The sequence below is a fragment of the Zingiber officinale genome, chromosome 5B, assembly GCF_018446385.1.
Source record: "Zingiber officinale cultivar Zhangliang chromosome 5B, Zo_v1.1, whole genome shotgun sequence".
Lineage (NCBI taxonomy): Eukaryota > Viridiplantae > Streptophyta > Magnoliopsida > Zingiberales > Zingiberaceae > Zingiber > Zingiber officinale.
In genome coordinates this window covers 55,968,817-55,981,050 of record NC_055995.1, presented here as the reverse complement: position 1 = coordinate 55,981,050, position 12,234 = coordinate 55,968,817, and the positions used below count along the sequence as shown (strand labels likewise).

General features: G+C 40.6%; 1 non-coding gene across 1 annotated transcript; it reads left to right on the top strand.

Annotated features, from left to right (window-relative positions):
- The first annotated feature begins 5,451 nt into the window (after nucleotides 1-5,451).
- Nucleotides 5,452-5,557, top strand: LOC121988094. Its single transcript, XR_006113854.1, has one exon. It is a non-coding gene; the product is annotated as a small nucleolar RNA R71 (small nucleolar RNA).
- The last annotated feature ends 6,677 nt before the right edge of the window (nucleotides 5,558-12,234 follow it).

Sequence of the window (12,234 nt, the reverse complement as noted above, 5' to 3'; positions counted from 1 at the left end):
ATTGGGCCTCCATTGATGCATAATGGATCATCATTAATATCTAGAGTGGGTTGAGCATGATCCATATCATAAGCTTGTTGCGTAACTTGTTGTTCTCCTTCTTTTACTCCATCATTCTGGTATCGAGCTTAGGATGATATCTCAAGAACCCACAATGAATTGAAGACAGAAAGAAGGAAGATCTAAGACGATAAGATGGATGAAAAGAAATGTCGACCCAATGCTTAGGAAAGCACGAACCTTGGTGTATGATGTGAATCCAAAGAGAAAGATATCACAAGAACCCACAACGAATGGAGAAGAAAGAAAGAAAGAACTAAATCGATAAGATTGATGAAAAGAACCTCGACCCAATGCTTATGAAAGCATGAACCTTGGTATAGAAGATGGAAGATGCCAGAACCTTAGGATTGTTGGGATTTTCGGGCCGCAAAAACCGCTTTTTCGCGTTGCGGAAACCCTGAATCTCCCAGGCCACCGGATCCGTGCGAAGTTTATAAACAAAAATTTCGAGTACGAGTTTACTAAAGCCTAGATCTACACTAGAGAAGGAAGTTACCCTCGATGCGATGCCCTTCGCAATCCCGCTCGTCCAACGGTTCGCAGGATCTCGAGATCCTCAAGCGTACGATCCTCTAGAAGTATCCACACAAACAAAATAGGTAGAGAGGCCAAACAAAAGGTGTGCTAGCACCTATGAAGTGTTCGGACAAGAGAGGAGAGGGAGAAGAAAATTGAGAGCAAGAGGAAGAAGATGGAGTGAATGCCTTGAAAGAAAAAATCACCTCTTTTCCTCACAATAAGTGGCCGGCCACAATGGAGTTGTAACCTCCATTCTCATTTAATGTGGTCATTAAAGAGAAGATTTGTAACCTCCATGAGGTGGCACACACATGTGCCAACTATGATGATGTGGCACATCATCATTAGTCCTCCTAATGCCAACTCACAAATGAGGTGGCAAATAGTCAAGTCAAACTTGACTCTTCCTCTTCCTCTCAAGTCAAGTCAAACTTGACATTATAACTCCCATGGTTGATCAAATCCAACCATTTGATTCAAGCCAATTTAATATAATGAATATAATTCATTTAATTAAATTGATTCAATGAGTCATAATCTAAATTAGACTCATTGAACACATGAATCAAATTGAGTCCAACTCAATTAGTTCAATTAGGATTACTCTTAATCCAATTTGATTCATCACATGAATCTAATCCTCTTGGTTCATCATATGAACCTAATCTCCATCTAATTGTCCTTTGTGTGTGACCCTATAGGTTCTTATAACGTTGACAATGCTCCTAAATCCATTTAAAAGCATAAGTAATGAGCGGTATCTAGTAACACATCATTACTACCCAAGTTATAAGAATGTTGAGATCCAACATCACCTTGTGACTACTAATTGTGACTCCTCACAATATATGACAAGTGTCCTTCTATTCTAGACATCTAGATTGATCAATATGAGGCATAGACCGTGTCATCCTCTAATCAATCTAAATCTTGAACTCCAAGTATACTCACTCAATCAAATGAGCTCAATATCTCATATTGACTAATTTGGGCATGGCCATGCACTTCGTGGTCTCACTCTATCAAGAATATCGAAGCGCTCCCGTCATATAGGAGGGATAGATCCCATCTATATCACTCATATCCCTCTGCATAATTCATTACATACCCAGTAATCGCCTTTATAGTCCACTCAGTTACGGGTGACGTTTGACGAAGCCAAAGTACGTAACTACTTATGTAGGGATCCATGGTGACTTCAGGTCCATGGACTAGTAGTCATACTAATAACCACATGAGAAAGTATATGACACTCATATAACGATCCATGATACTTTCTCATGGCGGGTCATTCAGTATACATTCTCCAATGCATACCCATGTGTCAAGTTGATATCTCTATATCCATGACTTGTGAGATCAAGTCATCGAGTTGACCTACATGCTAGTCTCGTCGCATTAACATTGTCACTGAATGTTAATAATCGACTAGGAATGATTAAGAGTAGTGTTGCCTATATCATCTCACTATCGGCTAACCGATTGATATAGGTAAGAACCCTCTACTCAAGGACGCTATTATACTTAGTTATTTGGCACCAATACAAGTAAGTATAATAACCAAAATAAATACCTTTATTAATATACAAGAATATGATACAATGAGTCCATACAACAATCATCAAATGATTGGCTCTAGGGCTCTAACTAACAATCTCCCACTAGCACTAGTGCCAATCAGTGTAGGCTCTAAGCCCCAATGACCTAGTGTGACCATCATGCTTTCTCTGTGCCAAAGCCTTGGTCAAGGGATCTGCGATGTTACCCTCTGTAGGTACTCTACAAATCTTCACATCTCCTCTGTTGATAATCTCTCGAATGAGATGGAAGCGCCGTAGTATGTGTTTGGTCCACTGGTGTGAGCGAGGTTCCTTCGCCTGTGCTATAGCTCCATTGTTGTCACAATAGAGCTCAATAGGGTCAGCAATGCTAGGAACCACCCCAAGTTCAGAGATGAACTTACGGATCCAAACTGCCTCCTTTACTGCTTCTGATGCAGCAATATACTCGGCCTCTGTCGTAGAATCAGCTACTGTGTCCTGCTTCGAACTCTTCTAGCTCACAGCACCACCATTTATGCAAAACACGAACCCTGACTGCGATCGATAATCGTCCTGGTCGGTCTGGAAGCTGGCATCACTGTAACCCTTTACAGCTAGCTCGTCATCGCCTCCATATTTCAAGAAATATTCTTTAGTCCTTCTTAAGTACTTAAGAATATTCTTGACCGCTATCTAGTGACTTTCACCTAGATCTGACTGGTATCTGCTCGTCATGCTCAAAGCATACGAGACATCAGGACGAGTACATAGCATGACGTACATGATAGATCCTATGGCTGAGGCATAAGGGATCTGATTCATGCGGTCTCTCTCCTCTCTAGAAGAGGGACCTTGAGTCTTCGAAAGACTCACACCATGTGACATCGGCAGAAATCCCTTCTTAGAGTTCTACATGGCAAATCGTAGGAGTACCTTGTCAATATATGTACTCTGACTTAGGCCAAGCAACCTCTTAGATCTATCTCTATAGATCTGTATGCCTAGAATGCGGGATGCTTCACCTAAGTCCTTCATTGAGAAACATGCCCCTAGCCAAATCTTGACAGACTATAGCAAAGGGATGTCTTTCCCAATGAGCAGTATGTCATCCACATACAATATGAGGAAGACAACTATATCCCCTACAACCTTCTTGTAGATACAAGGTTCATCTTCATTCTTGATAAAACCAAACTGTTTGATTGCATCATCGAATCGAAGATTCTAGCTTCGAGAAGCTTGCTTTAGTCCATAAATGGACCTATGCAGCTTGCTTTAGTCCATAAATGGACCTATGCAGCTTGCATACTCTGCCAATATGCTGTGGATCTACAAAACCCTCAGGTTGTGTTATGTACACATCCTCGAGTAGGTTTCCATTCAGAAACGCGGTTTTGACATCCATCTGCCATATCTCATAATCATGGTATGCTGCAATAGCAAGCATGATCCGAATAGACTTAAACATCGCTACTGGAGAAAAGGTTTCATCATAGTCAATACCATAAATTTGCTTGAAACCTTTAGCTACCAAGCGACCCTTATAAATAAGTCCATCCATGTCAGTCTTTCTCTTAAAGACCCACTTACACCCAATGGGTTTGACCCCTTCAGGTGGATCAACCAAAGTCCATACTTGGTTAGTGTACATGGATTCCATCTCAGATCTCATGGCTTCTAGCCATTTCTCGGAATCTGGTCTCATCACAGCTTCATGATAGGAGGTGGGCTCATCATCTATGAGCACAACGTCATCATGGTCAGACAAGAGAAATGAGTATCTCTCAGGATGACGACGTACCCTATCAGACCTGCGAAGAAGTATGTCTACTTGAACTGGTTGTTGTTCCTCAACTCTTTGTGGAACAACATCATCCACAACACTTTGTGGTTCCAGTTCAACTTCCATCGAGGTTTCAGTGCTATGGTCCGCATCTTGAACTTCTTCAAGATCGAATGTACTCCCACTAGTCTTTCTAGAAACAAAGTCCCTTTCTAGAAAGACCCCAGTCTAGAAATAAAAACTGAATCACATCCAACAAAGTCAATGATAGGTACCTCTATAAAATTTTCCAAAATATCACAAGAAATACTAACCTTACTTTGTTGAGAAATACCTGAAATTTCTAAACATGTAGATGTGATTTCCTCTGAATCAAATGATGGTTATGGCTCTGGCTCAGGTGTTGATGATATAATGATGGTGATTCTTGAGACTCAACCATATCTACATGAGTCCCTACACATTGGTCCACAACATGCTCAATCCTTGCAACTCTTACAACATCTAAGGATTGTGTGGACAAAGGAGGTGATTCTTGAGATGCTGCTTCCACAACACAGCTCCCTACACATTGTTCCATATCAACATCATCAACACAAACATAAAAAAACAAACCAACATCAATATCCTCAATAGGAGAATCAACTATAGGAGGATCAATAACTTCACTTACAGTTTTAAGTTAATCTACCACATCACATTCATCATCTGAAATTTAATGTCACTACAACACCATATAAAATTTGGAGGTAGATCTGAAAACTTATTTACCACTGCATTATCTTCACAATCCTCATCTGAAGAGTCTTCATCTTTATACAAATTCAAAAATCTGCACTCAACTTTACCAGTGTCACAGAATTTTTTAAAGTCATAGTTCTCATTGACCCCCACTAACCTTTGTGGAAAATGAACCCTTAGTGAAGGTCTTGGGAAAGGTACTTCTAATTTCCCATATTCCCTTTTAGCTTGTGGAGGAGATTCAACTTCTTTATCTAGTGTTGGTATGATCAATCATTCAGGGAAAGGTACTTGTGGAATTTGGGAACCTCCTGGAATAATGGAACTGAGTTCATGTGGTCTTCTATTATTCTTCTCCTCAATTCTAAACATGTCATTCTTCAGAAGTTCTTCATGATTTTTTTTCAATTTTCAACCCAACATCATCACACTTTTCACTAGATCTTGTCTGCAAAGGAGGGGGATCTTCTTTAAACCAATTTGAAATAATACTTTAAATCTTTGCCCCTAAATGTTTGAACTCCCTTTCTATAACTTGCGATTTTCAAAACTGATAGATGGTTGAGTTGCAATTTGTTTGACAGGCTCTATAGCATTTATGGCTTACACTCCTTGAATGTTTGAGGGAGATTTCATCCAACTTATATTCGACCATTCATGGAGGTTCAATGTCACTTGATCAATTAACATATATGCTTCATCTACACTTTTGTCCATAAAAGAACCTCCAACTCATGAATCCATAAACTCTTGTCTGAGAAAGAAATTCCCCCATAGAATATGTGCAAAATCAACCATTTTTCAAAACCATGATGAGGGCACTGTCTTTGAAGACTCTTGAATCTATCTCATGCTTCAAACAATGATTCTACATATGCCTAAGCAAAATTTGTTATGCAATTCCTCATATACACTGTTCTGCTTGGAGGGAAAAAATGATTCAGAAATTGCTTTTCCAATTGTTCCCAACTTGTGATACTTTGAGGATGGAGAGAATATAATCAAGTCCTTGCTTTATCTTTGATACTGAAAGGAAATGTCATCAATCGAACTGCATCTAATGACACTCCTTCACATTTCACCATATCACAAATCTCTAAAAATATTTCAAGATGCAGATAAGAACTTTCTGATACTTCTCCTCCAAATTTATGATCTTGTATCATAAGAATTAACTCTGGAACTAGTTGGAAACTTTCTGCTTCAATTTGAGGTTGCACAATGGGAGATAAAAATTTTACAGAAAAGGGTGTAAAAAAATTTCTCATGGACTTGCTTGACATGTTAGTGCTCATGAATATTCAATAAAAAAATATTAGAAGAAAAAAAATTGAAGAATCAAAGACAATAAATAAAATGCAATATGAGAAGCAAGAAAAACAATGCTGAATTAAAATTGCAAGAAAGAAAGTGCATAATGAAAACAAGAAAGAAAATATAAAAGGAAAAAGAAAAATATCTAGAATAATTCATATGCTAAAGAATGCAAGATATGTTTACAAAAGAAAAGAAGAAAGAAACTAGATCAAAAGAAAAAATAGAGAAAAGTTATATTAGAGTGCTAGAAATCAAGAATGCAAAGTTAGAATTAGAATTGCAACAAAAAGAATTATCAAGAATTAGAAAGATATGTAAATGATGAAAACAGAATTCTAAAGATTAATTTCAATTATGCTAATGAAAAGAAAAGAAGAGTTATGTTTAGTCTAACTCAATTGAAAATTCCTAATGTTATAGCGCAGTCCCCGGCAACGGCGCCAAAAACTTGTTGACCTCCGCAAGTGTATGGAAATATCACAAGTAATATAAAAGATTATCGTATCCACAGGGACTGGAATAAGCACTAAGAATATCTCAACACGAATTAGCTAAACAACAAATCAATGAATTGACAAAGTCTAAGTGTAACTATGAAAAGTAAACAAAAGAATGAAAGAATATGCAACAAGAATAGAGGCAATGATAAGAGATATTCTAGGAATTTTGGTTTCTTTGTAAGGTTGTTTAATGTAAATGATCTATCAAATCTTATTTCTCAATTGTCCATCATTTGTAGAAGGTTGTCGGTTCTCTCTTGCAATAGAGAACCGACCTAGGACTGAAATCCATACCTAGATTGATCAATTAGGAATGAATCTATGTTGTCCTTACACGGGCTTGCCTATCACGTGCGTCCCTCAGAAAATCAACATAAGAATCCATCACTCATCAACCCATCAAGATATAAAGATTAATGCATAAATCTATCCTACCCTCTTGAAATATCTAATTTCTCCTTCAAAATAATCCCTCAAACGTCCTTACACGGGCATGTTCCTGTCACGAAGATCCCTCGGAAAATCGAATGAAGAATTTCCTCTACAAGATCCACAAGATATCTAAACTCTTAATCAAGCATGGTAATTAGGCACAATCACAACATTCCACACAAGATCAAAGAGATACAAAGTAGGACAAAATCATAGAAATAGGAAATTGGCATATCCACAAGAGTTTACATCAAGAAATCCTTACAAATACTCCTTCCATCCTAGAACAAGATATCTACTCTATCGATCGAAGAAAAAAATTTGAAAACATAAAGATTAAAGCATTCTTGATCCCAATCCAAGAAAAGGAAAGAAAGAAGGCTTATCTATGATGAAGACGGTCTTCGGATCCAATCCACGTTCCCGGACTCGAATCGGTGAAGATCTTCCCATAGATCGCCCAGAAATCCACCCAAGAATGGAAGGAATCACCCAAATCTTCCTTTCTCCCAAAGGGGAGAAGATCCCCTTTCAAATCAAGGAGGAAGGCTTATATAGAGGTGAGGTTTGGGCGTCACACGGCCCCGAGGCACGGCTGTGTGAGGTTCACACGACCTGCCTCACTCCCCTCTCTACACAACTCACACGGCTGTGTGTGAGACGCGGTCGTGGCACACCCTGCATCTGCTACCTTCGCATTGTCATGTAGACCTACACGACCTGGGCAGTCTCTGGCACTGGAGATCTCGCACGGTCGTGTAGTGTAGACGGCCAGGCCCTTCATGGTCTCTGGAAAACTCACACGACCGTGTAGATCTACACGACCATGTAAGTCTTCAACATTGGAATGCTAGTATGACCGTGTACTACACACGGCCTGCTCGGCTGCTCCTGCTGGCTCCATATCTTGACATGGCCGTGGCAACTTCCTTCTTTGTTTCAACCACATGGACAGAAATCTCCACATGGCCAGGGCAACCCCCCATGGCAGGGTCGTGTGAGGTTCAGGAATGATGCCTTTCTCCTTTGCTCTGCTTGTAGATTTGGCCTTGAATATGAAATCTTCACCAAATTCGACTCCTGTGTATAAAAATGCACAAAAGCATATCTTCGAACAAGAAGAGTAAATATGCTAAAAGGAAAGCTGGAAGTACGAAAATACGTAGACAAAGCATGTACAAAGTATGTGAATGTGCGTCAAAACATGCTAACAAGTGTATACAATCTACGCACATCAGCCCCAAATAACGTGGACTCAACTTTCCTTTCTTTCCAAATCTCATCACTCCTTCCATAGGAGCCACTTTGAGAAACACTGAGTCCCCAACATCAAATTCTAGTGGTCTACGGCGCACATCCGCATAGCTCTTCTGCCAGCTCTGAGCCGTTTTTATCCTCTGGCGAATGTTCTGAATGGCTTTGGTGGTGTCCTCGATAAGATCTTTCTGGAGTCCCATTTCTTTCTTTTCACCGCCATCATACCAACAGATAGGGGATCTACATCTCCTCCCATATAGAACCTCGTAGGGTGCCATTCCGATAGTAGCTTGATAGCTATTATTATATGCGAATTCTGCTAAGCATAGATATCGACACCAACTCCCTTTGAAATCTAAAGTACAAGCCCGTAGCATATCCTCTAGAACTTGATTTACTCGTTCAGTTTGCCCGTCAATTTGAGGATGAAATGCAGTGCTAAACCGCAGCTTAGTGCCAAGAGCTCTCTGAACACACTCCCAGAAGTGTGAAGTAAAGCATCCATCTCTATCTAAAATTATGATTTTGGGAACTCCATACAATCTGATAACCTCTTTAATATACATCTGCGCTAGCTATTCGATAGAGTAGGATATTCTGATAGCTAAAAAATGAGTAGACTTGGTCAATCTGTCCACTATTACCCAGATAGCATCGAATCCATTCATGGTTCTGGGTAGTCCTACTATGAAGTCCATAGATATATCCTCCCACTTCCATTTTGGGATCTGGATAGGCTACAGAAGTCCGCCTGGTCTCTGATATTCTGCTTTAACCCGTTAACAAGTCAGGCAGGTACTGACATATCTTACAATGTCTCTTTTCATTCTAGACCACCAGAAGTGTTCCTTTAAATCTTGGTACATCTTAGTGGAACCAGGATGCATAGCGTAGGGCGTTCCATGGGCTTCATCTAGAATTTTCTATCGCAGCTCTTCTTGGTTAGGGACACAGAGGTGATCACCATAATATAGTATCCCATAGTCTGATACTCGAAACTCCCCATTTTCTCCTTCCTGTATTCCCTGCTTGATCTTCTGAATATTAGAATCTTCATCTTGCCCTTTCTGTATCACGTCAAGCAGGGTTGACACTAGTGTCAAAGTGGAAGGCTGCCCGGTAATAATTTTAAGCCTAAAATTTACTCTTTCTTTCTATAGGGGATGGGACAAAGTAGATATAGATAATAACGTTGCACAAGATTTCCTACTTAGTGTATCTGCCACTTTGTTCGCTTTCCCTGGATGGTAGAGGATTTCACAGTCATAGTCTTTGACCAACTCCAGCCATCTTCGTTGTCTCATGTTCAGGTCTTTCTGAGTGAAGAAATACCTAAGACTTTGGTGATCTGTGTAAATCTTGCATTGTGCTCCGTATAAGTAATGCCTCCAAATCTTGAGGGTGAAGACTACCGCTGCTAACTCAAGGTCATGAGTAGGATAGTTCTTCTCATAATCCTTTAGTTGTCTCAAGGCATAGGTAATGACTTTGCCATTCTGCATCAGTACAGCCCTGAGCCACAGTTTAGAAGCATCACTGTAAATATCGAAGCCTTCGCTAGTCTCTGGAAGAGTCAAGATTGGAGCACTGGTCAGTCTCCTTTTTAGTTCAGTGAAACTCTTCTCACAATCCTCTGTCCACCCAAATTTTCTATTCTTTCTGGTAAGTACTGTCAGTGGGGAGGCGATCCTTGAGAAGTTCTCTACAAATTTCCTGTAGTAGCCTACTAACCCAAGGAAACTCCTGATTTCACTGACATTCTTGGGTCTATTCCAGTTACTCACAGCTTCTATTTTTGTCGGGTCCATTATAACCCCATCTTTGGAAATAATGTGACCTAGGAAGGACACTTGATCGAGCCAGAACTCGCACTTGGAGAACTTTGCGTACAATTGGCTCTGCTGAAGAATCTGTAGTGGTGTCCTCAGATGTTCAGCATGTTCTTTCTGATTTCTGGAGTATATAAGGATATCGTCTATGAAGACGATTACGAACTTGTCTAGATATGCTTTGAATACTCTATTCATCAGATCCATAAATGTAGCAGGAGCGTTCGTCACTCCAAAAGGCATAACTACAAACTCATAGTGCCCATACCTCGTTCGGAATGTCGTCTTCGGTACATCATCCGCTTTCACTTTCACTTGATGATATTCAGACCGCAAGTCTATCTTGGAAAAGACTATGGCTCCCTTTAACTGATCAAATAGATAGTCAATTCTCGGCAAGGGATACCTATTTTTGATGGTTACTTTGTTCAACGCTAGGTAGTCCACACACATTTACATGAACCCGTCCTTCTTCTTTACAAACAACACTGGAGCTCCCCATGGTGAGTGACTAGGGAGAATAAAACCCTTGTCAAGAAGCTCCTGTAGTTGTCCCTGAAGTTCTTTCAATTCTGTCGGAGCCATGCGGTAGGGTGCCTTTGAGATTGGATGGGTACCAGGGATGAGTTCAATCTCAAATTCAATTTCCCTATCCGAAGCTAAGCCTGGCAACTCATCCGGAAACACTTCTGGGTAGTCACATACAACTCTAACTTCCTCTAACTTTTGGCCTCCTTCTTGCTGGGTATTAATCACATGAGCTAGAAACCCGGCACATCCATCAGCTAACATTTTCCAAGCTTTTATGGCCGATAAGAATTTCTGGGTTCTCTTCCTTGATTCTCCGATGAACTCAAACTTAGACTCTACCTCAGGTTGGAATAGGACTCTTCGCTTACGGCACTCGATGGAAGCACCATACTTGCTCAGAAAGTCCATCCCAAAAATAACATCATAATCAGACATGTTCAGCATTATTAGATCACTAGACAATTCTCTGTCTGAAATTTTGACTGGCACGGCACGTAGCCAATGCGTAGATGTCATTATCTCTCCCAAGAGTAGTGTCGTTAAGAATTGTCTTCGTAGGACCTCCGGGGGTATATCTATTCTTTCAGCAAATGCCATGGAGACAAACAAATGGGTTGCCCAAGTATCAAATAGCGCAGTTGCATATAGACTAAAAATGTGTATCTGACCTGTGACAACAGTGGAGGCGTTTGCTACCTCCTCTCTGGTAAGGGAGAAAACTCGAGTATTTGTAGCATTTGGTGGAGCCTCCAGTCTGCTTTGACTAATATAAGGACCCTCCAATGCGGCCTGCATCTGGTGTAACTGTACCTTCTTGTCTCCATACTGAACAGGTTGTGCTGGAGGTAGGTGGATCTTGGTCGGGCAATACTTGGCCATATGCCCTTCTTGACCACATGTATAACAAGCACTAGTGCCCTTGCAACAGACTCCGGGATGCATCTTTCCACACATGGGACACGTAGCATACTTAGGTTGCTTGCTTATGGATCCTCCCTTTTTATTACTCCACTGCTTCCTCTTAGAGCTCCCCTTCCAGGTTGAACCTTGGCTCTGGGGTTTCTGAGTGCCAGAACTCCCTTGACTTTTATTCTCAATCAATACTGGCTTCTATTGCTTGATATTATTTAGGTAATGCTTCGTGATCAGGGCACTACTAACCAGCTCTTCTGCAGTCTGCAGTCTATTTATTCCGCCAGCTACATTCAGAGCTATCTCTGGCCTCTACATTTTGAGCATTAGCCTTACCCTTTCTCGTTCTGTACTGACTAGTTTGGGGCATAAGAGAGCCGTCCTATTGAATTTCTTCACAGCTTCGTCAACTGATAAACTTCCTTGTTGGAATTTAGTGAACTCATCGTAATGTTTGTTCGTGACTCACATATGGAAGAAATTTTCGAAAAACTCAATCTCGAAGTCAGACCAGGTCATTTGATTCACTATTATTTTAGCTTTGACCCGTTCCCACCACATTCTTGCATCACCAGTGAGGCAAAAGGAATTCGTTGGTGATCTTTGCTACCTCTGGCCAGTCCAGTAACTCCATTATACTCTCCAGGGTTTTGAACCATGCCTGAGCATCCCACGATTCGTTGGTGCCAGAGAAGTTCTCTGGTTTCAGTTTCTGCTACTGGATAAGGTATGCTTCCTGCCTCACTACCCTTGCAGGGGTTGCAGGTGTAACTGATGGAACCTCGGCCATAATTGGTGTCACCACATTG